Below are 24,023 nucleotides of genomic sequence, written 5' to 3'. Positions count from 1 at the left end.
TTAAGGGAGCTTCAAGGCGCATAAGAAGAGCTTTCAAGGTGGGAAAACAAAGCCAGTCGCATCAGGCACCATCACCAGGTTGTCACGCAGCATAAGTGTCCGTGGGTACTGGCAGGTCAAAAGAGACCTAGCTACCTCCCTGGCTCTTCCCTGATTCAACTTTTCTGCATAGGGCGCTCTGCGTGTAGCGAACTGCTTAGATGAAAGACTGCCCTAGGTCTCCTAGGGTCCTGTGCCTCTCCCAAAAACCTGAAGTGTTCCACACAAAACTGTGCTGTAGTGGAAGTTGCTGTGCAAGCTGCCTTTCTCCTAGAGATACGGTGACTTCAGGGATGAGGTCCTAGAAGGACTTGTAAGCAGAGAGTTTTTCTCAGTACCGCTCAGACTAGGGCAACGAGGACGACTTCCATGGTATGCTGGCCTTGCTAGAACCGTGTTGATGAAGCCGTTGGTGAGCTGGGGATATCTAGCTCGCCCAAGGAAGAGTGCAGCGGGTTACCCTTCACTCGGCCTACCCAGGGGCACCCTGATGGGCCTACGGGTCTGAGTGCGGCCCAGCAAGCCCAGGGGAGCCTGGGGGTACTCAGTATCCTTGTACGGAAACGAGTGCTGCCGCGAGGGATCTAGGCGGCCTGAAAAGCTTACTAGCGTTCAACTAAAGCAGGAGAGTGACTAAGGCCTCATGGAAGCTGTTGCACGCCTAACCCACTGTAAGGCATATCAGGGCCCTCCTTCGAAGTTAGGCCTCACTTTGAGTTTCCCTTTAGCTATAGAACAGGACAGGATCAGCTCTGACTCAGAAACTGGAATACCATGTTTCTTCGTGACACCTCTTTTTCCCTCTCACAGCCATGCCTGTTGTGTGTATAAGCCCGACACCAACAGTGTTTTTCACTTAGCTTCAAGGCGCATAAAAGGAGCTTTCATGATGGGAAACAAGGCTAGTCCCATCAGGTCCTGTTTCCAGATTGACACGTAGCGTAAGTATCTGTGGTTTCTAAGAGGACAAAACAGACCTAGCTCCCTACTTGGCTCTTCCCAGAATCAAGTTTTCTGCACAGGGTGTTGTACATGTAGCGACGTGCCTAGACAATAGACTGCCCTAGGTCTCCTAAGAGCCCTGTGCATGTCCCCAAAGCCTGAAGTGTTACACAGAAAACTGTGCTTTAGTGGAAGTTGGAATGCAAGCCGTCTTTCTCCTTGAGATACGGTGACTTCAGGTATGAGGTCCTCGAAGGACTTCAAAGCAGAGAGTTTTGCTCAGTACAGCTCAGAATAGGGCGATGAGGCAGACTTCCATGGTATGCTGGACTTGCTAGAACCGTGTTCCTGAGGCTGCTGGTGAGCTGAGGAAATCTAGCTTTCCCAAGAAAGAGTGCAGTTTGTTATGCTTCACTCGGCCTACAGAGGGGCACAGTGAAGGGGCTACGGGTGTGAGTGTGGCCCGGCAAGCCCAGGGGAGCCCTGGGGTACTCAGAGTTCTTGTACGGAAATGGGTACTGGCACGAGTGGGACTGGAGTCCTGAGAAGATTAGTACCTTTAAACTAATGCAGAACTGTGACTAAGGACTCAAGGAAAAGGCTGCACAACTACCCTTCTGGATGGCAAATCAGAGCTGTAGGCCAGGGTAGAGTGCACGTCAAGATTCCCCTTAGCTCTAGTGCAGGGCAGGATATGCTCCTAACCAGAGCCTGGAAGCACCCGCTTTCTTTCGAGATAACTCATGTTCTTCCAGAGCCATGCCTGGAGTGAATACAAGTCCCACAACCACAGTGTTTTTCAGGTAGCTTTAAGGCCGCTTGAATGGAGCTTTCAAGACGGGAAAACAAGGCTTGACTCCTAAGGTCGCCATTTCCAGGTTGACACGCAGAAGAAGCATCTGTGCTTTCTAACAAGTCAAAAGAGACCTAGCTACTCCCTGGGTCTTGGAGAATCCACTTTCCTATGCCGGGTGTTCTGCGTGTAGCGAACTGCCTAAATGAAAGAATTCCCTAGGTGTCCTGGCTCCTGGGCATCTTCCAAAAGCCTGTAGCATTATACCAGAAAGTGTGCTCTAGTTGCACTTGGACCACAAGCCGACTTTCTCCTAGAGGTAGGTTGACTTCAGCTATGAGGTGGTAGAAGGAATTGTAAGCAAAGAGTTTTTCTCAGTACAGCTCGGACTACTGTAAGCAGGCAGACTTGCATGGCATGCTGCACCTCCTAGAATCATGTTCCTGAGGCTATTGGTGAGCTGAGAAAATCTAGGTCCCGCGACGACGTGTGCATCATGCTCTCCTTCACTCGGCACAGACACGGGTACTCCGAAGGGTCTACGTGTCTGAATGTTGATCTTCGACTCAGGAGAGCCTGGGGGTGCTCAGTGCCTTTGTAGGGAAGCGAGTGCTGCCGCGAGGGGTCTAGGAGTCCAGAAAAGCTTACTAGCGTTCAGCTAAAGCAGAAGAGTGACTAAGGCTTCATAGAAGCTGTTGTACGCCTATCCCGCTGCATGGCATATCAGGGCCCTCCTTCGAAGCTAGGGCTCACTTTGAGTTTCCATTTAGCTACATAACAAGGCAGGATGAGCTCTGACTCAGAAACTGAAATACCCTGTCTCTTCGTGTAACCTCTTTTTCCCTCTCACAGCCATGCCTGCCGTGAGTATAAGCCTGACAACCACAGTGTTTTTAAGGGAGCTTCAAGGCGCATAAGAAGAGCTTTCAAGGTGGGAAAACAAATCCAGTCGCATCAGGCACCATCACCAGGTTGACACGCAGCATAAGTGTCCGTGGGTACTGGCAGGTCAAAAGAGACCTAGCTACCTCCCTGGCTCTTCCCTGATTCAACTTTTCTGCATAGGGCGCTCTGCGTGTAGCGAACTGCTTAGATGAAAGACTGCCCTAGGTCTCCTAGGTTCCTGTGCCTCTCCCAAAAACCTGAAGTGTTCCACACAAAACTGTGCTGTAGTGGAAGTTGCAGTGCAAGCTGCCTTTCTCCTAGAGATACGGTGACTTCAGGGATGAGGTCCTAGAAGGACTTGTAAGCAGAGAGTTTTTCTCAGTACCGCTCAGACTAGGGCAACGAGGACGACTTCCATGGTATGCTGGCCTTGCTAGAACCGTGTTCATGAATCCATTGGTGAGCTGGGGATATCTAGCTCGCCCAAGGAAGAGTGCAGCGGGTTACCCTTCACTCGGCCTACCCAGGGGCACCCTGATGGGCCTACGGGTCTGAGTGCGGCCCAGCAAGCCCAGGGGAGCCTGGGGGTACTCAGTATCCTTGTACGGAAACGAGTGCTGCCGCGAGGGATCTAGGAGGCCTGAAAAGCTTACTAGCGTTCAACTAAAGCAGAAGAGCGACTAAGGCCTCATGGAAGCTGTTGCACGCCTACCCCGCTGTAAGGCATATCAGGGGCCGCCTTCGAAGCGAGGGCTCACTTTGAGTTTCCCTTTAGCTATAAAACAGGACAGGATGAGCTCTGATTTAGAAACTGAAATACCCTGTCTCGTCGTGAAACCTCTTTTGCCCTCTCACAGCCATGCCTGCCGTGAGTATAAGCCTGACAACCACAGTGTTTTTAAGGGAGCTTCAAGGCGCATAAGAAGAGCTTTCAAGGTGGGAAAACAAGGCCAGTCGCATCAGGCACCATCACCAGATTGACATGCAGCATAAGTGTCTGTGGGTACTGGCAGGTCAAAAGAGACCTAGCTACCTCCCTGGCTCTTCCCTGATTCAACTTTTCTGCATAGGGCGCTCTGCGTGTAGCGAACTGCTTAGATGAAAGACTGCCCTAGGTCTCCTAGGTTCCTGTGCCTCTCCCAAAAACCTGAAGTGTTCCACACAAAACTGTGCTGTAGTGGAAGTTGCAGTGCAAGCTGCCTTTCTCCTAGAGATACGGTGACTTCAGGGATGAGGTCCTAGAAGGACTTGTAAGCAGAGAGTTTTTCTCAGTACCGCTCAGACTAGGGCAACGAGGACGACTTCCATGGTATGCTGGCCTTGCTAGAACCGTGTTCATGAATCCATTGGTGAGCTGGGGATATCTAGCTCGCCCAAGGAAGAGTGCAGAGGGTTACCCTTCACTCGGCCTACCCAGGGGCACCCTGATGGGCCTACGGGTCTGAGTGTGGCCCAGCAAGCCCAGGGGAGCCTGGGGGTACTCAGTATCCTTGTACGGAAACGAGTGCTGCCGCGAGGGATCTAGGAGACCTGAAAAGCTTACTAGCGTTCAACTAAAGCAGAAGAGCGACTAAGGCCTCATGGAAGCTCTTGCACGCCTACCCCGCTGTAAGGCATATCAGGGGCCGCCTTCGAAGCGAGGGCTCACTTTGAGTTTCCCTTTAGCTATAAAACAGGACAGGATGAGCTCTGATTTAGAAACTGAAATACCCTGTCTCGTCGTGAAACCTCTTTTGCCCTCTCACAGCCATGCCTGCCATGAATATAAGCCTGACAACCACAGTGTTTTTAAGGGAGCTTCAAGGCGCAGAAGAAGAGCTTTCAAGGTGGGAAAACAAAGCCAGTCGCATCAGGCACCATCACCAGGTTGACACGCAGCATAAGTGTCCGTGGGTACTGGCATGTCAAAAGAGACCTAGCTACCTCCCTGGCTCTTCCCTGATTCAACTTTTCTGCATAGGGCGCTCTGCGTGTAGCGAACTGCTTAGATGAAAGACTGCCCTAGGTCTCCTAGGGTCCTGTGCCTCTACCAAAAACCTGAAGTGTTCCACACAAAACTGTGCTGTAGTGGAAGTTGCAGTGCAAGCTGCCTTTCTCCTAGAGATACGGTGACTTCAGGGATGAGGTCCTAGAAGGACTTGTAAGCAGAGAGTTTTTCTCAGTACCGCTCAGACTAGGGCAACGAGGACGACTTCCATGGTATGCTGGCCTTGCTAGAACCGTGTTCATGAATCCATTGGTGAGCTGGGGATATCTAGCTCGCCCAAGGAAGAGTGCAGAGGGTTACCCTTCACTCGGCCTACCCAGGGGCACCCTGATGGGCCTACGGGTCTGAGTGTGGCCCAGCAAGCCCAGGGGAGCCTGGGGGTACTCAGTATCCTTGTACGGAAACGAGTGCTGCCGCGAGGGATCTAGGAGGCCTGAAAAGCTTACTAGCGTTCAACTAAAGCAGAAGAGCGACTAAGGCCTCATGGAAGCTGTTGCACGCCTACCCCGCTGTAAGGCATATCAGGGGCCGCCTTCGAAGCGAGGGCTCACTTTGAGTTTCCCTTTAGCTATAAAACAGGACAGGATGAGCTCTGATTTAGAAACTGAAATACCCTGTCTCGTCGTGAAACCTCTTTTGCCCTCTCACAGCCATGCCTGCCGTGAGTATAAGCCTGACAACCACAGTGTTTTTAAGGGAGCTTCAAGGCGCATAAGAAGAGCTTTCAAGGTGGGAAAACAAAGCCAGTCGCATCAGGCACCATCACCAGGTTGTCACGCAGCATAAGTGTCCGTGGGTACTGGCAGGTCAAAAGAGACCTAGCTACCTCCCTGGCTCTTCCCTGATTCAACTTTTCTGCATAGGGCGCTCTGCGTGTAGCGAACTGCTTAGATGAAAGACTGCCCTAGGTCTCCTAGGGTCCTGTGCCTCTCCCAAAAACCTGAAGTGTTCCACACAAAACTGTGCTGTAGTGGAAGTTGCTGTGCAAGCTGCCTTTCTCCTAGAGATACGGTGACTTCAGGGATGAGGTCCTAGAAGGACTTGTAAGCAGAGAGTTTTTCTCAGTACCGCTCAGACTAGGGCAACGAGGACGACTTCCATGGTATGCTGGCCTTGCTAGAACCGTGTTGATGAAGCCGTTGGTGAGCTGGGGATATCTAGCTCGCCCAAGGAAGAGTGCAGCGGGTTACCCTTCACTCGGCCTACCCAGGGGCACCCTGATGGGCCTACGGGTCTGAGTGCGGCCCAGCAAGCGCAGGGGAGCCTGGGGGTACTCAGTATCCTTGTACGGAAACGAGTGCTGCCGCGAGGGATCTAGGAGGCCTGAAAAGCTTACTAGCGTTCAACTAAAGCAGAAGAGCGACTAAGGCCTCATGGAAGCTGTTGCACGCCTACCCCGCTGTAAGGCATATCAGGGGCCGCCTTCGAAGCGAGGGCTCACTTTGAGTTTCCCTTTAGCTATAAAACAGGACAGGATGAGCTCTGATTTAGAAACTGAAATACCCTGTCTCGTCGTGAAACCTCTTTTGCCCTCTCACAGCCATGCCTGCCGTGAGTATAAGCCTGACAACCACAGTGTTTTTAAGGGAGCTTCAAGGCGCATAAGAAGAGCTTTCAAGGTGGGAAAACAAGGCCAGTCGCATCAGGCACCATCACCAGATTGACATGCAGCATAAGTGTCTGTGGGTACTGGCAGGTCAAAAGAGGCCTAGCTACCTCCCTGGCTCTTCCCTGATTCAAATTTTCTGCATAGGGCGCTCTGCGTGTAGCGAACTGCTTAGATGAAAGACTGCCCTAGGTCTCCTAGGGTCCTGTGCCTCTACCAAAAACCTGAAGTGTTCCACACAAAACTGTGCTGTAGTGGAAGTTGCAGTGCAAGCTGCCTTTCTCCTAGAGATACGGTGACTTCAGGGATGAGGTCCTAGAAGGACTTGTAAGCAGAGAGTTTTTCTCAGTACCGCTCAGACTAGGGCAACGAGGACGACTTCCATGGTATGCTGGCCTTGCTAGAACCGTGTTGATGAAGCCGTTGGTGAGCTGGGGATATCTAGCTCGCCCAAGGAAGAGTGCAGCGGGTTACCCTTCACTCGGCCTACCCAGGGGCACCCTGATGGGCCTACGGGTCTGAGTGCGGCCCAGCAAGCCCAGGGGAGCCTGGGGGTACTCAGTATCCTTATACGGAAACGAGTGCTGCCGCGAGGGATCTAGGCGGCCTGAAAAGCTTACTAGCGTTCAACTAAAGCAGGAGAGCGACTAAGGCCTCATGGAAGCTGTTGCACGCCTAACCCACTGTAAGGCATATCAGGGCCCTCCTTCGAAGTTAGGCCTCACTTTGAGTTTCCCTTTAGCTATAGAACAGGACAGGATCAGCTCTGACTCAGAAACTGGAATACCATGTTTCTTCGTGACACCTCTTTTTCCCTCTCACAGCCATGCCTGTTGTGTGTATAAGCCCGACACCAACAGTGTTTTTCACTTAGCTTCAAGGCGCATAAAAGGAGCTTTCATGATGGGAAACAAGGCTAGTCCCATCAGGTCCTGTTTCCAGATTGACACGTAGCGTAAGTATCTGTGGTTTCTAAGAGGACAAAACAGACCTAGCTCCCTACTTGGCTCTTCCCAGAATCAATTTTTCTGCACAGGGTGTTGTACATGTAGCGACGTGCCTAGACAATAGACTGCCCTAGGTCTCCTAAGAGCCCTGTGCATGTCCCCAAAGCCTGAAGTGTTACACAGAAAACTGTGCTTTAGTGGAAGTTGGAATGCAAGCCGTCTTTCTCCTTGAGATACGGTGACTTCAGGTATGAGGTCCTCGAAGGACTTCAAAGCAGAGAGTTTTGCTCAGTACAGCTCAGAATAGGGCGATGAGGCAGACTTCCATGGTATGCTGGACTTGCTAGAACCGTGTTCCTGAGGCTGCTGGTGAGCTGAGGAAATCTAGCTTTCCCAAGAAAGAGTGCAGTTTGTTATGCTTCACTCGGCCTACAGAGGGGCACAGTGAAGGGGCTACGGGTGTGAGTGTGGCCCGGCAAGCCCAGGGGAGCCCTGGGGTACTCAGAGTTCTTGTACGGAAATGGGTACTGGCACGAGTGGGACTGGAGTCCTGAGAAGATTAGTACCTTTAAACTAATGCAGAACTGTGACTAAGGACTCAAGGAAAAGGCTGCACAACTACCCTTCTGGATGGCAAATCAGAGCTGTAGGCCAGGGTAGAGTGCACGTCAAGATTCCCCTTAGCTCTAGTGCAGGGCAGGATATGCTCCTAACCAGAGCCTGGAAGCACCCGCTTTCTTTCGAGATAACTCATGTTCTTCCAGAGCCATGCCTGGAGTGAATACAAGTCCCACAACCACAGTGTTTTTCAGGTAGCTTTAAGGCCGCTTGAATGGAGCTTTCAAGACGGGAAAACAAGGCTTGACTCCTAAGGCCGCCATTTCCAGGTTGACACGCAGAAGAAGCATCTGTGCTTTCTAACAAGTCAAAAGAGACCTAGCTACTCCCTGGGTCTTGGAGAATCCACTTTCCTATGCCGGGTGTTCTGCGTGTAGCGAACTGCCTAAATGAAAGAATTCCCTAGGTGTCCTGGCTCCTGGGCATCTTCCAAAAGCCTGTAGCATTATACCAGAAAGTGTGCTCTAGTTGCACTTGGACCACAAGCCGACTTTCTCCTAGAGGTAGGTTGACTTCAGCTATGAGGTGGTAGAAGGAATTGTAAGCAAAGAGTTTTTCTCAGTACAGCTCGGACTACTGTAAGCAGGCAGACTTGCATGGCATGCTGCACCTCCTAGAATCATGTTCCTGAGGCTATTGGTGAGCTGAGAAAATCTAGGTCCCGCGACGACGTGTGCATCATGCTCTCCTTCACTCGGCACAGACACGGGTACTCCGAAGGGTCTACGTGTCTGAATGTTGATCTTCGACTCAGGAGAGCCTGGGGGTGCTCAGTGCCTTTGTAGGGAAGCGAGTGCTGCCGCGAGGGGTCTAGGAGTCCAGAAAAGCTTACTAGCCTTCAGCTAAAGCAGAAGAGTGACTAAGGCTTCATAGAAGCTGTTGTACGCCTATCCCGCTGCATGGCATATCAGGGCCCTCCTTCGAAGCTAGGGCTCACTTTGAGTTTCCATTTAGCTACATAACAAGGCAGGATGAGCTCTGACTCAGAAACTGAAATACCCTGTCTCTTCGTGTAACCTCTTTTTCCCTCTCACAGCCATGCCTGCCGTGAGTATAAGCCTGACAACCACAGTGTTTTTAAGGGAGCTTCAAGGCGCATAAGAAGAGCTTTCAAGGTGGGAAAACAAATCCAGTCGCATCAGGCACCATCACCAGGTTGACACGCAGCATAAGTGTCCGTGGGTACTGGCAGGTCAAAAGAGACCTAGCTACCTCCCTGGCTCTTCCCTGATTCAACTTTTCTGCATAGGGCGCTCTGCGTGTAGCGAACTGCTTAGATGAAAGACTGCCCTAGGTCTCCTAGGTTCCTGTGCCTCTCCCAAAAACCTGAAGTGTTCCACACAAAACTGTGCTGTAGTGGAAGTTGCAGTGCAAGCTGCCTTTCTCCTAGAGATACGGTGACTTCAGGGATGAGGTCCTAGAAGGACTTGTAAGCAGAGAGTTTTTCTCAGTACCGCTCAGACTAGGGCAACGAGGACGACTTCCATGGTATGCTGGCCTTGCTAGAACCGTGTTCATGAATCCATTGGTGAGCTGGGGATATCTAGCTCGCCCAAGGAAGAGTGCAGCGGGTTACCCTTCACTCGGCCTACCCAGGGGCACCCTGATGGGCCTACGGGTCTGAGTGCGGCCCAGCAAGCCCAGGGGAGCCTGGGGGTACTCAGTATCCTTGTACGGAAACGAGTGCTGCCGCGAGGGATCTAGGAGGCCTGAAAAGCTTACTAGCGTTCAACTAAAGCAGAAGAGCGACTAAGGCCTCATGGAAGCTGTTGCACGCCTACCCCGCTGTAAGGCATATCAGGGGCCGCCTTCGAAGCGAGGGCTCACTTTGAGTTTCCCTTTAGCTATAAAACAGGACAGGATGAGCTCTGATTTAGAAACTGAAATACCCTGTCTCGTCGTGAAACCTCTTTTGCCCTCTCACAGCCATGCCTGCCGTGAGTATAAGCCTGACAACCACAGTGTTTTTAAGGGAGCTTCAAGGCGCATAAGAAGAGCTTTCAAGGTGGGAAAACAAGGCCAGTCGCATCAGGCACCATCACCAGATTGACATGCAGCATAAGTGTCTGTGGGTACTGGCAGGTCAAAAGAGACCTAGCTACCTCCCTGGCTCTTCCCTGATTCAACTTTTCTGCATAGGGCGCTCTGCGTGTAGCGAACTGCTTAGATGAAAGACTGCCCTAGGTCTCCTAGGGTCCTGTGCCTCTCCCAAAAACCTGAAGTGTTCCACACAAAAGTGTGCTGTAGTGGAAGTTGCAGTGCAAGCTGCCTTTCTCCTAGAGATACGGTGACTTCAGGGATGAGGTCCTAGAAGGACTTGTAAGCAGAGAGTTTTTCTCAGTACCGCTCAGACTAGGGCAACGAGGACGACTTCCATGGTATGCTGGCCTTGCTAGAACCGTGTTCATGAATCCATTGGTGAGCTGGGGATATCTAGCTCGCCCAAGGAAGAGTGCAGAGGGTTACCCTTCACTCGGCCTAACCAGGGGCACCCTGATGGGCCTACGGGTCTGAGTGTGGCCCAGCAAGCCCAGGGGAGCCTGGGGGTACTCAGTATCCTTGTACGGAAACGAGTGCTGCCGCGAGGGATCTAGGAGGCCTGAAAAGCTTACTAGCGTTCAACTAAAGCAGAAGAGCGACTAAGGCCTCATGGAAGCTCTTGCACGCCTACCCCGCTGTAAGGCATATCAGGGGCCGCCTTCGAAGCGAGGGCTCACTTTGAGTTTCCCTTTAGCTATAAAACAGGACAGGAAGAGCTCTGATTTAGAAACTGAAATACCCTGTCTCGTCGTGAAACCTCTTTTGCCCTCTCACAGCCATGCCTGCCATGAATATAAGCCTGACAACCACAGTGTTTTTAAGGGAGCCTCAAGGCGCATAAGAAGAGCTTTCAAGGTGGGAAAACAAATCCAGTCGCATCAGGCACCATCACCAGGTTGACACGCAGCATAAGTGTCCGTGGGTACTGGCAGGTCAAAAGAGACCTAGCTACCTCCCTGGCTCTTCCCTGATTCAACTTTTCTGCATAGGGCGCTCTGCGTGTAGCGAACTGCTTAGATGAAAGACTGCCCTAGGTCTCCTAGGTTCCTGTGCCTCTCCCAAAAACCTGAAGTGTTCCACACAAAACTGTGCTGTAGTGGAAGTTGCAGTGCAAGCTGCCTTTCTCCTAGAGATACGGTGACTTCAGGGATGAGGTCCTAGAAGGACTTGTAAGCAGAGAGTTTTTCTCAGTACCGCTCAGACTAGGGCAACGAGGACGACTTCCATGGTATGCTGGCCTTGCTAGAACCGTGTTCATGAATCCATTGGTGAGCTGGGGATATCTAGCTCGCCCAAGGAAGAGTGCAGCGGGTTACCCTTCACTCGGCCTACCCAGGGGCACCCTGATGGGCCTACGGGTCTGAGTGCGGCCCAGCAAGCCCAGGGGAGCCTGGGGGTACTCAGTATCCTTGTACGGAAACGAGTGCTGCCGCGAGGGATCTAGGAGGCCTGAAAAGCTTACTAGCGTTCAACTAAAGCAGAAGAGCGACTAAGGCCTCATGGAAGCTGTTGCACGCCTACCCCGCTGTAAGGCATATCAGGGGCCGCCTTCGAAGCGAGGGCTCACTTTGAGTTTCCCTTTAGCTATAAAACAGGACAGGATGAGCTCTGATTTAGAAACTGAAATACCCTGTCTCGTCGTGAAACCTCTTTTGCCCTCTCACAGCCATGCCTGCCGTGAGTATAAGCCTGACAACCACAGTGTTTTTAAGGGAGCTTCAAGGCGCATAAGAAGAGCTTTCAAGGTGGGAAAACAAGGCCAGTCGCATCAGGCACCATCACCAGATTGACATGCAGCATAAGTGTCTGTGGGTACTGGCAGGTCAAAAGAGACCTAGCTACCTCCCTGGCTCTTCCCTGATTCAACTTTTCTGCATAGGGCGCTCTGCGTGTAGCGAACTGCTTAGATGAAAGACTGCCCTAGGTCTCCTAGGGTCCTGTGCCTCTCCCAAAAACCTGAAGTGTTCCACACAAAACTGTGCTGTAGTGGAAGTTGCAGTGCAAGCTGCCTTTCTCCTAGAGATACGGTGACTTCAGGGATGAGGTCCTAGAAGGACTTGTAAGCAGAGAGTTTTTCTCAGTACCGCTCAGACTAGGGCAACGAGGACGACTTCCATGGTATGCTGGCCTTGCTAGAACCGTGTTCATGAATCCATTGGTGAGCTGGGGATATCTAGCTCGCCCAAGGAAGAGTGCAGAGGGTTACCCTTCACTCGGCCTACCCAGGGGCACCCTGATGGGCCTACGGGTCTGAGTGTGGCCCAGCAAGCCCAGGGGAGCCTGGGGGTACTCAGTATCCTTGTACGGAAACGAGTGCTGCCGCGAGGGATCTAGGAGGCCTGAAAAGCTTACTAGCGTTCAACTAAAGCAGAAGAGCGACTAAGGCCTCATGGAAGCTCTTGCACGCCTACCCCGCTGTAAGGCATATCAGGGGCCGCCTTCGAAGCGAGGGCTCACTTTGAGTTTCCCTTTAGCTATAAAACAGGACAGGAAGAGCTCTGATTTAGAAACTGAAATACCCTGTCTCGTCGTGAAACCTCTTTTGCCCTCTCACAGCCATGCCTGCCATGAATATAAGCCTGACAACCACAGTGTTTTTAAGGGAGCTTCAAGGCGCAGAAGAAGAGCTTTCAAGGTGGGAAAACAAAGCCAGTCGCATCAGGCACCATCACCAGGTTGACACGCAGCATAAGTGTCCGTGGGTACTGGCAGGTCAAAAGAGACCTAGCTACCTCCCTGGCTCTTCCCTGATTCAACTTTTCTGCATAGGGCGCTCTGCGTGTAGCGAACTGCTTAGATGAAAGACTGCCCTAGGTCTCCTAGGGTCCTGTGCCTCTACCAAAAACCTGAAATGTTCCACACAAAACTGTGCTGTAGTGGAAGTTGCAGTGCAAGCTGCCTTTCTCCTAGAGATACGGTGACTTCAGGGATGAGGTCCTAGAAGGACTTGTAAGCAGAGAGTTTTTCTCAGTACCGCTCAGACTAGGGCAACGAGGACGACTTCCATGGTATGCTGGCCTTGCTAGAACCGTGTTGATGAAGCCGTTGGTGAGCTGGGGATATCTAGCTCGCCCAAGGAAGAGTGCAGCGGGTTACCCTTCACTCGGCCTACCCAGGGGCACCCTGATGGGCCTACGGGTCTGAGTGCGGCCCAGCAAGCGCAGGGGAGCCTGGGGGTACTCAGTATCCTTGTACGGAAACGAGTGCTGCCGCGAGGGATCTAGGAGGCCTGAAAAGCTTACTAGCGTTCAACTAAAGCAGAAGAGCGACTAAGGCCTCATGGAAGCTGTTGCACGCCTACCCTGCTGTAAGGCATATCAGGGGCCGCCTTCGAAGCGAGGGCTCACTTTGAGTTTCCCTTTAGCTATAAAACAGGACAGGATGAGCTCTGATTTAGAAACTGAAATACCCTGTCTCGTCGTGAAACCTCTTTTGCCCTCTCACAGCCATGCCTGCCGTGAGTATAAGCCTGACAACCACAGTGTTTTTAAGGGAGCTTCAAGGCGCATAAGAAGAGCTTTCAAGGTGGGAAAACAAGGCCAGTCGCATCAGGCACCATCACCAGATTGACATGCAGCATAAGTGTCTGTGGGTACTGGCAGGTCAAAAGAGGCCTAGCTACCTCCCTGGCTCTTCCCTGATTCAAATTTTCTGCATAGGGCGCTCTGTGTGTAGCGAACTGCTTAGATGAAAGACTGCCTTAGGTCTCCTAGGGTCCTGTGCCTCTACCAAAAACCTGAAGTGTTCCACACAAAACTGTGCTGTAGTGGAAGTTGCAGTGCAAGCTGCCTTTCTCCTAGAGATACGGTGACTTCAGGGATGAGGTCCTAGAAGGACTTGTAAGCAGAGAGTTTTTCTCAGTACCGCTCAGACTAGGGCAACGAGGACGACTTCCATGGTATGCTGGCCTTGCTAGAACCGTGTTCATGAAGCCGTTGGTGAGCTGGGGATATCTAGCTCGCCCAAGGAAGAGTGCAGCGGGTTACCCTTCACTCGGCCTACCCAGGGGCACCCTGATGGGCCTACGGGTCTGAGTGTGGCCCAGCAAGCCCAGGGGAGCCTGGGGGTACTCAGTATCCTTATACGGAAACGAGTGCTGCCGCGAGGGATCTAGGCGGCCTGAAAAGCTTACTAGCGTTCAACTAATGCAGGAGAGCGACTAAGGCCTCATGGAAGCTGTTGCACGCCTAACCCACTGTAAGGCATATCAGGGCCCTCCTTCGAAGTTAGGCCTCACTTTGAGTTTCCCTTTAGCTATAGAACAGGACAGGATCAGCTCTGACTCAGAAACTGGAATACCATGTTTCTTCGTGACACCTCTTTTTCCCTCTCACAGCCATTCCTGTTGTGTGTATAAGCCCGACACCAACAGTGTTTTTCACTTAGCTTCAAGGCGCATAAAAGGAGCTTTCATGATGGGAAACAAGGCTAGTCCCATCAGGTCCTGTTTCCAGATTGACACGTAGCGTAAGTATCTGTGGTTTCTAAGAGGACAAAACAGACCTAGCTCCCTACTTGGCTCTTCCCCGAATCAATTTTTCTGCACAGGGTGTTGTACATGTAGCGACGTGCCTAGACAATAGACTGCCCTAGGTCTCCTAAGAGCCCTGTGCATGTCCCCAAAGCCTGAAGTGTTACACAGAAAACTGTGCTTTAGTGGAAGTTGGAATGCAAGCCGTCTTTCTCCTTGAGATACGGTGACTTCAGGTATGAGGTCCTCGAAGGACTTCAAAGCAGAGAGTTTTGCTCAGTACAGCTCAGAATAGGGCGATGAGGCAGACTTCCATGGTATGCTGGACTTGCTAGAACCGTGTTCCTGAGGCTGCTGGTGAGCTGAGGAAATCTAGCTTTCCCAAGAAAGAGTGCAGTTTGTTATGCTTCACTCGGCCTACAGAGGGGCACAGTGAAGGGGCTACGGGTGTGAGTGTGGCCCGGCAAGCCCAGGGGAGCCCTGGGGTACTCAGAGTTCTTGTACGGAAACGGGTACTGGCACGAGTGGGACTGGAGTCCTGAGAAGATTAGTACCTTTAAACTAATGCAGAACTGTGACTAAGGACTCAAGGAAAAGGCTGCACAACTACCCTTCTGGATGGCAAATCAGAGCTGTAGGCCAGGGTAGAGTGCACGTCAAGATTCCCCTTAGCTCTAGTGCAGGGCAGGATATGCTCCTAACCAGAGCCTGGAAGCACCCGCTTTCTTTCGAGATAACTCATGTTCTTCCAGAGCCATGCCTGGAGTGAATACAAGTCCCACAACCACAGTGTTTTTCAGGTAGCTTTAAGGCCGCTTGAATGGAGCTTTCAAGACGGGAAAACAAGGCTTGACTCCTAAGGCCGCCATTTCCAGGTTGACACGCAGAAGAAGCATCTGTGCTTTCTAACAAGTCAAAAGAGACCTAGCTACTCCCTGGGTCTTGGAGAATCCACTTTCCTATGCCGGGTGTTCTGCGTGTAGCGAACTGCCTAAATGAAAGAATTCCCTAGGTGTCCTGGCTCCTGGGCATCTTCCAAAAGCCTGTAGCATTATACCAGAAAGTGTGCTCTAGTTGCACTTGGACCACAAGCCGACTTTCTCCTAGAGGTAGGTTGACTTCAGCTATGAGGTGGTAGAAGGAATTGTAAGCAAAGAGTTTTTCTCAGTACAGCTCGGACTACTGTAAGCAGGCAGACTTGCATGGCATGCTGCACCTCCTAGAATCATGTTCCTGAGGCTATTGGTGAGCTGAGAATATCTAGGTCCCGCGACGACGTGTGCATCATGCTCTCCTTCACTCGGCACAGACACGGGTACTCCGAAGGGTCTACGTGTCTGAATGTTGATCTTCGACTCAGGAGAGCCTGGGGGTGCTCAGTGCCTTTGTAGGGAAGCGAGTGCTGCCGCGAGGGGTCTAGGAGTCCAGAAAAGCTTACTAGCGTTCAGCTAAAGCAGAAGAGTGACTAAGGCTTCATAGAAGCTGTTGTACGCCAATCCCGCTGCATGGCATATCAGGGCCCTCCTTCGAAGCTAGGGCTCACTTTGAGTTTCCATTTAGCTACATAACAAGGCAGGATGAGCTCTGACTCAGAAACTGAAATACCCTGTCTCTTCGTGTAACCTCTTTTTCCCTCTCACAGCCATGCCTGCCGTGAGTATAAGCCTGACAACCACAGTGTTTTTAAGGGAGCTTCAAGGCGCATAAGAAGAGCTTTCAAGGTGGGAAAACAAATCCAGTCGCATCAGGCACCATCACCAGGTTGACACGCAGCATAAGTGTCCGTGGGTACTGGCAGGTCAAAAGAGACCTAGCTACCTCCCTGGCTCTTCCCTGATTCAACTTTTCTGCATAGGGCGCTCTGCGTGTAGCGAACTGCTTAGATGAAAGACTGCCCTAGGTCTCCTAGGTTCCTGTGCCTCTCCCAAAAACCTGAAGTGTTCCACACAAAACTGTGCTGTAGTGGAAGTTGCAGTGCAAGCTGCCTTTCTCCTAGAGATACGGTGACTTCAGGGATGAGGTCCTAGAAGGACTTGTAAGCAGAGAGTTTTTCTCAGTACCGCTCAGACTAGGGCAACGAGGACGACTTCCATGGTATGCTGGCCTTGCTAGAACCGTGTTCATGAATCCATTGGTGAGCTGGGGATATCTAGCTCGCCCAAGGAAGAGTGCAGCGGGTTACCCTTCACTCGGCCTACCCACGGGCACCCTGATGGGCCTACGGGTCTGAGTGCGGCCCAGCAAGCCCAGGGGAGCCTGGGGGTACTCAGTATCCTTGTACGGAAACGAGTGCTGCCGCGAGGGATCTAGGAGGCCTGAAAAGCTTACTAGCGTTCAACTAAAGCAGAAGAGCGACTAAGGCCTCATGGAAGCTGTTGCACGCCTACCCCGCTGTAAGGCATATCAGGGGCCGCCTTCGAAGCGAGGGCTCACTTTGAGTTTCCCTTTAGCTATAAAACAGGACAGGATGAGCTCTGATTTAGAAACTGAAATACCCTGTCTCGTCGTGAAACCTCTTTTGCCCTCTCACAGCCATGCCTGCCGTGAGTATAAGCCTGACAACCACAGTGTTTTTAAGGGAGCTTCAAGGCGCATAAGAAGAGCTTTCAAGGTGGGAAAACAAGGCCAGTCGCATCAGGCACCATCACCAGATTGACATGCAGCATAAGTGTCTGTGGGTACTGGCAGGTCAAAAGAGACCTAGCTACCTCCCTGGCTCTTCCCTGATTCAACTTTTATGCATAGGGCGCTCTGCGTGTAGCGAACTGCTTAGATGAAAGACTGCCCTAGGTCTCCTAGGGTCCTGTGCCTCTCCCAAAAACCTGAAGTGTTCCACACAAAACTGTGCTGTAGTGGAAGTTGCAGTGCAAGCTGCCTTTCTCCTAGAGATACGGTGACTTCAGGGATGAGGTCCTAGAAGGACTTGTAAGCAGAGAGTTTTTCTCAGTACCGCTCAGACTAGGGCAACGAGGACGACTTCCATGGTATGCTGGCCTTGCTAGAACCGTGTTCATGAATCCATTGGTGAGCTGGGGATATCTAGCTCGCCCAAGGAAGAGTGCAGAGGGTTACCCTTCACTCGGCCTAACCAGGGGCACCCTGATGGGCCTACGGGTCTGAGTGTGGCCCAGCAAGCCCAGGGGAGCCTGGGGGTACTCAGTATCCTTGTACGGAAACGAGTGCTGCCGCGAGGGATCTAGGAGGCCTGAAAAGCTTACTAGCGTTCAACTAAAGCAGAAGAGCGACTAAGGCCTCATGGAAGCTCTTGCACGCCTACCCCGCTGTAAGGCATATCAGGGGCCGCCTTCGAAGCGAGGGCTCACTTTGAGTTTCCCTTTAGCTATAAAACAGGACAGGAAGAGCTCTGATTTAGAAACTGAAATACCCTGTCTCGTCGTGAAACCTCTTTTGCCCTCTCACAGCCATGCCTGCCATGAATATAAGCCTGACAACCACAGTGTTTTTAAGGGAGCTTCAAGGCGCATAAGAAGAGCTTTCAAGGTGGGAAAACAAATCCAGTCGCATCAGGCACCATCACCAGGTTGACACGCAGCATAAGTGTCCGTGGGTACTGGCAGGTCAAAAGAGACCTAGCTACCTCCCTGGCTCTTCCCTGATTCAACTTTTCTGCATAGGGCGCTCTGCGTGTAGCGAACTGCTTAGATGAAAGACTGCCCTAGGTCTCCTAGGTTCCTGTGCCTCTCCCAAAAACCTGAAGTGTTCCACACAAAACTGTGCTGTAGTGGAAGTTGCAGTGCAAGCTGCCTTTCTCCTAGAGATACGGTGACTTCAGGGATGAGGTCCTAGAAGGACTTGTAAGCAGAGAGTTTTTCTCAGTACCGCTCAGACTAGGGCAACGAGGACGACTTCCATGGTATGCTGGCCTTGCTAGAACCGTGTTCATGAATCCATTGGTGAGCTGGGGATATCTAGCTCGCCCAAGGAAGAGTGCAGCGGGTTACCCTTCACTCGGCCTACCCAGGGGCACCCTGATGGGCCTACGGGTCTGAGTGCGGCCCAGCAAGCCCAGGGGAGCCTGGGGGTACTCAGTATCCTTGTACGGAAACGAGTGCTGCCGCGAGGGATCTAGGAGGCCTGAAAAGCTTACTAGCGTTCAACTAAAGCAGAAGAGCGACTAAGGCCTCATGGAAGCTGTTGCACGCCTACCCCGCTGTAAGGCATATCAGGGGCCGCCTTCGAAGCGAGGGCTCACTTTGAGTTTCCCTTTAGCTATAAAACAGGACAGGATGAGCTCTGATTTAGAAACTGAAATACCCTGTCTCGTCGTGAAACCTCTTTTGCCCTCTCACAGCCATGCCTGCCGTGAGTATAAGCCTGACAACCACAGTGTTTTTAAGGGAGCTTCAAGGCGCATAAGAAGAGCTTTCAAGGTGGGAAAACAAGGCCAGTCGCATCAGGCACCATCACCAGATTGACATGCAGCATAAGTGTCTGTGGGTACTGGCAGGTCAAAAGAGACCTAGCTACCTCCCTGGCTCTTCCCTGATTCAACTTTTCTGCATAGGGCGCTCTGCGTGTAGCGAACTGCTTAGATGAAAGACTGCCCTAGGTCTCCTAGGGTCCTGTGCCTCTCCCAAAAACCTGAAGTGTTCCACACAAAACTGTGCTGTAGTGGAAGTTGCAGTGCAAGCTGCCTTTCTCCTAGAGATACGGTGACTTCAGGGATGAGGTCCTAGAAGGACTTGTAAGCAGAGAGTTTTTCTCAGTACCGCTCAGACTAGGGCAACGAGGACGACTTCCATGGTATGCTGGCCTTGCTAGAACCGTGTTCATGAATCCATTGGTGAGCTGGGGATATCTAGCTCGCCCAAGGAAGAGTGCAGAGGGTTACCCTTCACTCGGCCTACCCAGGGGCACCCTGATGGGCCTACGGGTCTGAGTGTGGCCCAGCAAGCCCAGGGGAGCCTGGGGGTACTCAGTATCCTTGTACGGAAACGAGTGCTGCCGCGAGGGATCTAGGAGGCCTGAAAAGCTTACTAGCGTTCAACTAAAGCAGAAGAGCGACTAAGGCCTCATGGAAGCTCTTGCACGCCTACCCCGCTGTAAGGCATATCAGGGGCCGCCTTCGAAGCGAGGGCTCACTTTTAGTTTCCCTTTAGCTATAAAACAGGACAGGAAGAGCTCTGATTTAGAAACTGAAATACCCTGTCTCGTCGTGAAACCTCTTTTGCCCTCTCACAGCCATGCCTGCCATGAATATAAGCCTGACAACCACAGTGTTTTTAAGGGAGCTTCAAGGCGCAGAAGAAGAGCTTTCAAGGTGGGAAAACAAAGCCAGTCGCATCAGGCACCATCACCAGGTTGACACGCAGCATAAGTGTCCGTGGGTACTGGCAGGTCAAAAGAGACCTAGCTACCTCCCTGGCTCTTCCCTGATTCAACTTTTCTGCATAGGGCGCTCTGCGTGTAGCGAACTGCTTAGATGAAAGACTGCCCTAGGTCTCCTAGGGTCCTGTGCCTCTACCAAAAACCTGAAATGTTCCACACAAAACTGTGCTGTAGTGGAAGTTGCAGTGCAAGCTGCCTTTCTCCTAGAGATACGGTGACTTCAGGGATGAGGTCCTAGAAGGACTTGTAAGCAGAGAGTTTTTCTCAGTACCGCTCAGACTAGGGCAACGAGGACGACTTCCATGGTATGCTGGCCTTGCTAGAACCGTGTTGATGAAGCCGTTGGTGAGCTGGGGATATCTAGCTCGCCCAAGGAAGAGTGCAGCGGGTTACCCTTCACTCGGCCTACCCAGGGGCACCCTGATGGGCCTACGGGTCTGAGTGCGGCCCAGCAAGCCCAGGGGAGCCTGGGGGTACTCAGTATCCTTGTACGGAAACGAGTGCTGCCGCGAGGGATCTAGGAGGCCTGAAAAGCTTACTAGCGTTCAACTAAAGCAGAAGAGTGACTAAGGCCTCATGGAAGCTCTTGCACGCCTACCCCGCTGTAAGGCATATCAGGGGCCGCCTTCGAAGCGAGGGCTCACTTTGAGTTTCCCTTTAGCTATAAAACAGGACAGGATGAGCTCTGATTTAGAAACTGAAATACCCTGTCTCGTCGTGAAACCTCTTTTGCCCTCTCACAGCCATGCCTGCCATGAATATAAGCCTGACAACCACAGTGTTTTTAAGGGAGCTTCAAGGCGCAGAAGAAGAGCTTTCAAGGTGGGAAAACAAAGCCAGTCGCATCAGGCACCATCACCAGGTTGACACGCAGCATAAGTGTCCGTGGGTACTGGCAGGTCAAAAGAGACCTAGCTACCTCCCTGGCTCTTCCCTGATTCAACTTTTCTGCATAGGGCGCTCTGCGTGTAGCGAACTGCTTAGATGAAAGACTGCCCTAGGTCTCCTAGGGTCCTGTGCCTCTACCAAAAACCTGAAGTGTTCCACACAAAACTGTGCTGTAGTGGAAGTTGCAGTGCAAGCTGCCTTTCTCCTAGAGATACGGTGACTTCAGGGATGAGGTCCTAGAAGGACTTGTAAGCAGAGAGTTTTTCTCAGTACCGCTCAGACTAGGGCAACGAGGACGACTTCCATGGTATGCTGGCCTTGCTAGAACCGTGTTCATGAATCCCTTGGTGAGCTGGGGATATCTAGCTCGCCCAAGGAAGAGTGCAGAGGGTTACCCTTCACTCGGCCTACCCAGGGGCACCCTGATGGGCCTACGGGTCTGAGTGTGGCCCAGCAAGCCCAGGGGAGCCTGGGGGTACTCAGTATCCTTGTACGGAAACGAGTGCTGCCGCGAGGGATCTAGGAGGCCTGAAAAGCTTACTAGCGTTCAACTGAAGCAGAAGAGCGACTAAGGCCTCATGGAAGCTGTTGCACGCCTACCCCGCTGTAAGGCATATCAGGGGCCGCCTTCGAAGCGAGGGCTCACTTTGAGTTTCCCTTTAGCTATAAAACAGGACAGGATGAGCTCTGATTTAGAAACTGAAATACCCTGTCTCGTCGTGAAACCTCTTTTGCCCTCTCACAGCCATGCCTGCCGTGAGTATAAGCCTGACAACCACAGTGTTTTTAAGGGAGCTTCAAGGCGCATAAGAAGAGCTTTCAAGGTGGGAAAACAAAGCCAGTCGCATCAGGCACCATCACCAGGTTGTCACGCAGCATAAGTGTCCGTGGGTACTGGCAGGTCAAAAGAGACCTAGCTACCTCCCTGGCTCTTCCCTGATTCAACTTTTCTGCATAGGGCGCTCTGCGTGTAGCGAACTGCTTAGATGAAAGACTGCCCTAGGTCTCCTAGGGTCCTGTGCCTCTCCCAAAAACCTGAAGTGTTCCACACAAAACTGTGCTGTAGTGGAAGTTGCTGTGCAAGCTGCCTTTCTCCTAGAGATACGGTGACTTCAGGGATGAGGTCCTAGAAGGACTTGTAAGCAGAGAGTTTTTCTCAGTACCGCTCAGACTAGGGCAACGAGGACGACTTCCATGGTATGCTGGCCTTGCTAGAACCGTGTTCATGAAGCCGTTGGTGAGCTGGGGATATCTAGCTCGCCCAAGGAAGAGTGCAGCGGGTTACCCTTCACTCGGCCTACCCAGGGGCACCCTGATGGGCCTACGGGTCTGAGTGCGGCCCAGCAAGCGCAGGGGAGCCTGGGGGTACTCAGTATCCTTGTACGGAAACGAGTGCTGCCGCGAGGGATCTAGGAGGCCTGAAAAGCTTACTAGCGTTCAACTAAAGCAGAAGAGCGACTAAGGCCTCATGGAAGCTGTTGCACGCCTACCCCGCTGTAAGGCATATCAGGGGCCGCCTTCGAAGCGAGGGCTCACTTTGAGTTTCCCTTTAGCTATAAAACAGGACAGGATGAGCTCTGATTTAGAAACTGAAATACCCTGTCTCGTCGTGAAACCTCTTTTGCCCTCTCACAGCCATGCCTGCCGTGAGTATAAGCCTGACAACCACAGTGTTTTTAAGGGAGCTTCAAGGCGCATAAGAAGAGCTTTCAAGGTGGGAAAACAAGGCCAGTCGCATCAGGCACCATCACCAGATTGACATGCAGCATAAGTGTCTGTGGGTACTGGCAGGTCAAAAGAGGCCTAGCTACCTCCCTGGCTCTTCCCTGATTCAAATTTTCTGCCTAGGGCGCTCTGCGTGTAGCGAACTGCTTAGATGAAAGACTGCCCTAGGTCTCCTAGGTTCCTGTGCCTCTCCCAAAAACCTGAAGTGTTCCACACAAAACTGTGCTGTAGTGGAAGTTGCAGTGCAAGCTGCCTTTCTCCTAGAGATACGGTGACTTCAGGGATGAGGTCCTAGAAGGACTTGTAAGCAGAGAGTTTTTCTCAGTACCGCTCAGACTAGGGCAACGAGGACGACTTCCATGGTATGCTGGCCTTGCTAGAACCGTGTTGATGAAGCCGTTGGTGAGCTGGGGATATCTAGCTCGCCCAAGGAAGAGTGCAGCGGGTTACCCTTCACTCGGCCTACCCAGGGGCACCCTGATGGGCCTACGGGTCTGAGTGCGGCCCAGCAAGCCCAGGGGAGCCTGGGGGTACTCAGTATCCTTATACGGAAACGAGTGCTGCCGCGAGGGATCTAGGCGGCCTGAAAAGCTTACTAGCGTTCAACTAAAGCAGGAGAGCGACTAAGGCCTCATGGAAGCTGTTGCACGCCTAACCCACTGTAAGGCATATCAGGGCCCTCCTTCGAAGTTAGGCCTCACTTTGAGTTTCCCTTTAGCTATAGAACAGGACAGGATCAGCTCTGACTCAGAAACTGGAATACCATGTTTCTTCGTGACACCTCTTTTTCCCTCTCACAGCCATGCCTGTTGTGTGTATAAGCCCGACACCAACAGTGTTTTTCACTTAGCTTCAAGGCGCATAAAAGGAGCTTTCATGATGGGAAACAAGGCTAGTCCCATCAGGTCCTGTTTCCAGATTGACACGTAGCGTAAGTATCTGTGGTTTCTAAGAGGACAAAACAGACCTAGCTCCCTACTTGGCTCTTCCCAGAATCAATTTTTCTGCACAGGGTGTTGTACATGTAGCGACGTGCCTAGACAATAGACTGCCCTAGGTCTCCTAAGAGCCCTGTGCATGTCCCCAAAGCCTGAAGTGTTACACAGAAAACTGTGCTTTAGTGGAAGTTGGAATGCAAGCCGTCTTTCTCCTTGAGATACGGTGACTTCAGGTATGAGGTCCTCGAAGGACTTCAAAGCAGAGAGTTTTGCTCAGTACAGCTCAGAATAGGGCGATGAGGCAGACTTCCATGGTATGCTGGACTTGCTAGAACCGTGTTCCTGAGGCTGCTGGTGAGCTGAGGAAATCTAGCTTTCCCAAGAAAGAGTGCAGTTTGTTATGCTTCACTCGGCCTACAGAGGGGCACAGTGAAGGGGCTACGGGTGTGAGTGTGGCCCGGCAAGCCCAGGGGAGCCCTGGGGTACTCAGAGTTCTTGTACGGAAATGGGTACTGGCACGAGTGGGACTGGAGTCCTGAGAAGATTAGTACCTTTAAACTAATGCAGAACTGTGACTAAGGACTCAAGGAAAAGGCTGCACAACTACCCTTCTGGATGGCAAATCAGAGCTGTAGGCCAGGGTAGAGTGCACGTCAAGATTCCCCTTAGCTCTAGTGCAGGGCAGGATATGCTCCTAACCAGAGCCTGGAAGCACCCGCTTTCTTTCGAGATAACTCATGTTCTTCCAGAGCCATGCCTGGAGTGAATACAAGTCCCACAACCACAGTGTTTTTC

Source organism: Eubalaena glacialis, chromosome 9 (genome assembly GCF_028564815.1).
Source record: "Eubalaena glacialis isolate mEubGla1 chromosome 9, mEubGla1.1.hap2.+ XY, whole genome shotgun sequence".
Classification (NCBI taxonomy): Eukaryota; Metazoa; Chordata; class Mammalia; order Artiodactyla; family Balaenidae; genus Eubalaena; species Eubalaena glacialis.
This window is presented reverse-complemented; position numbering follows the sequence as displayed.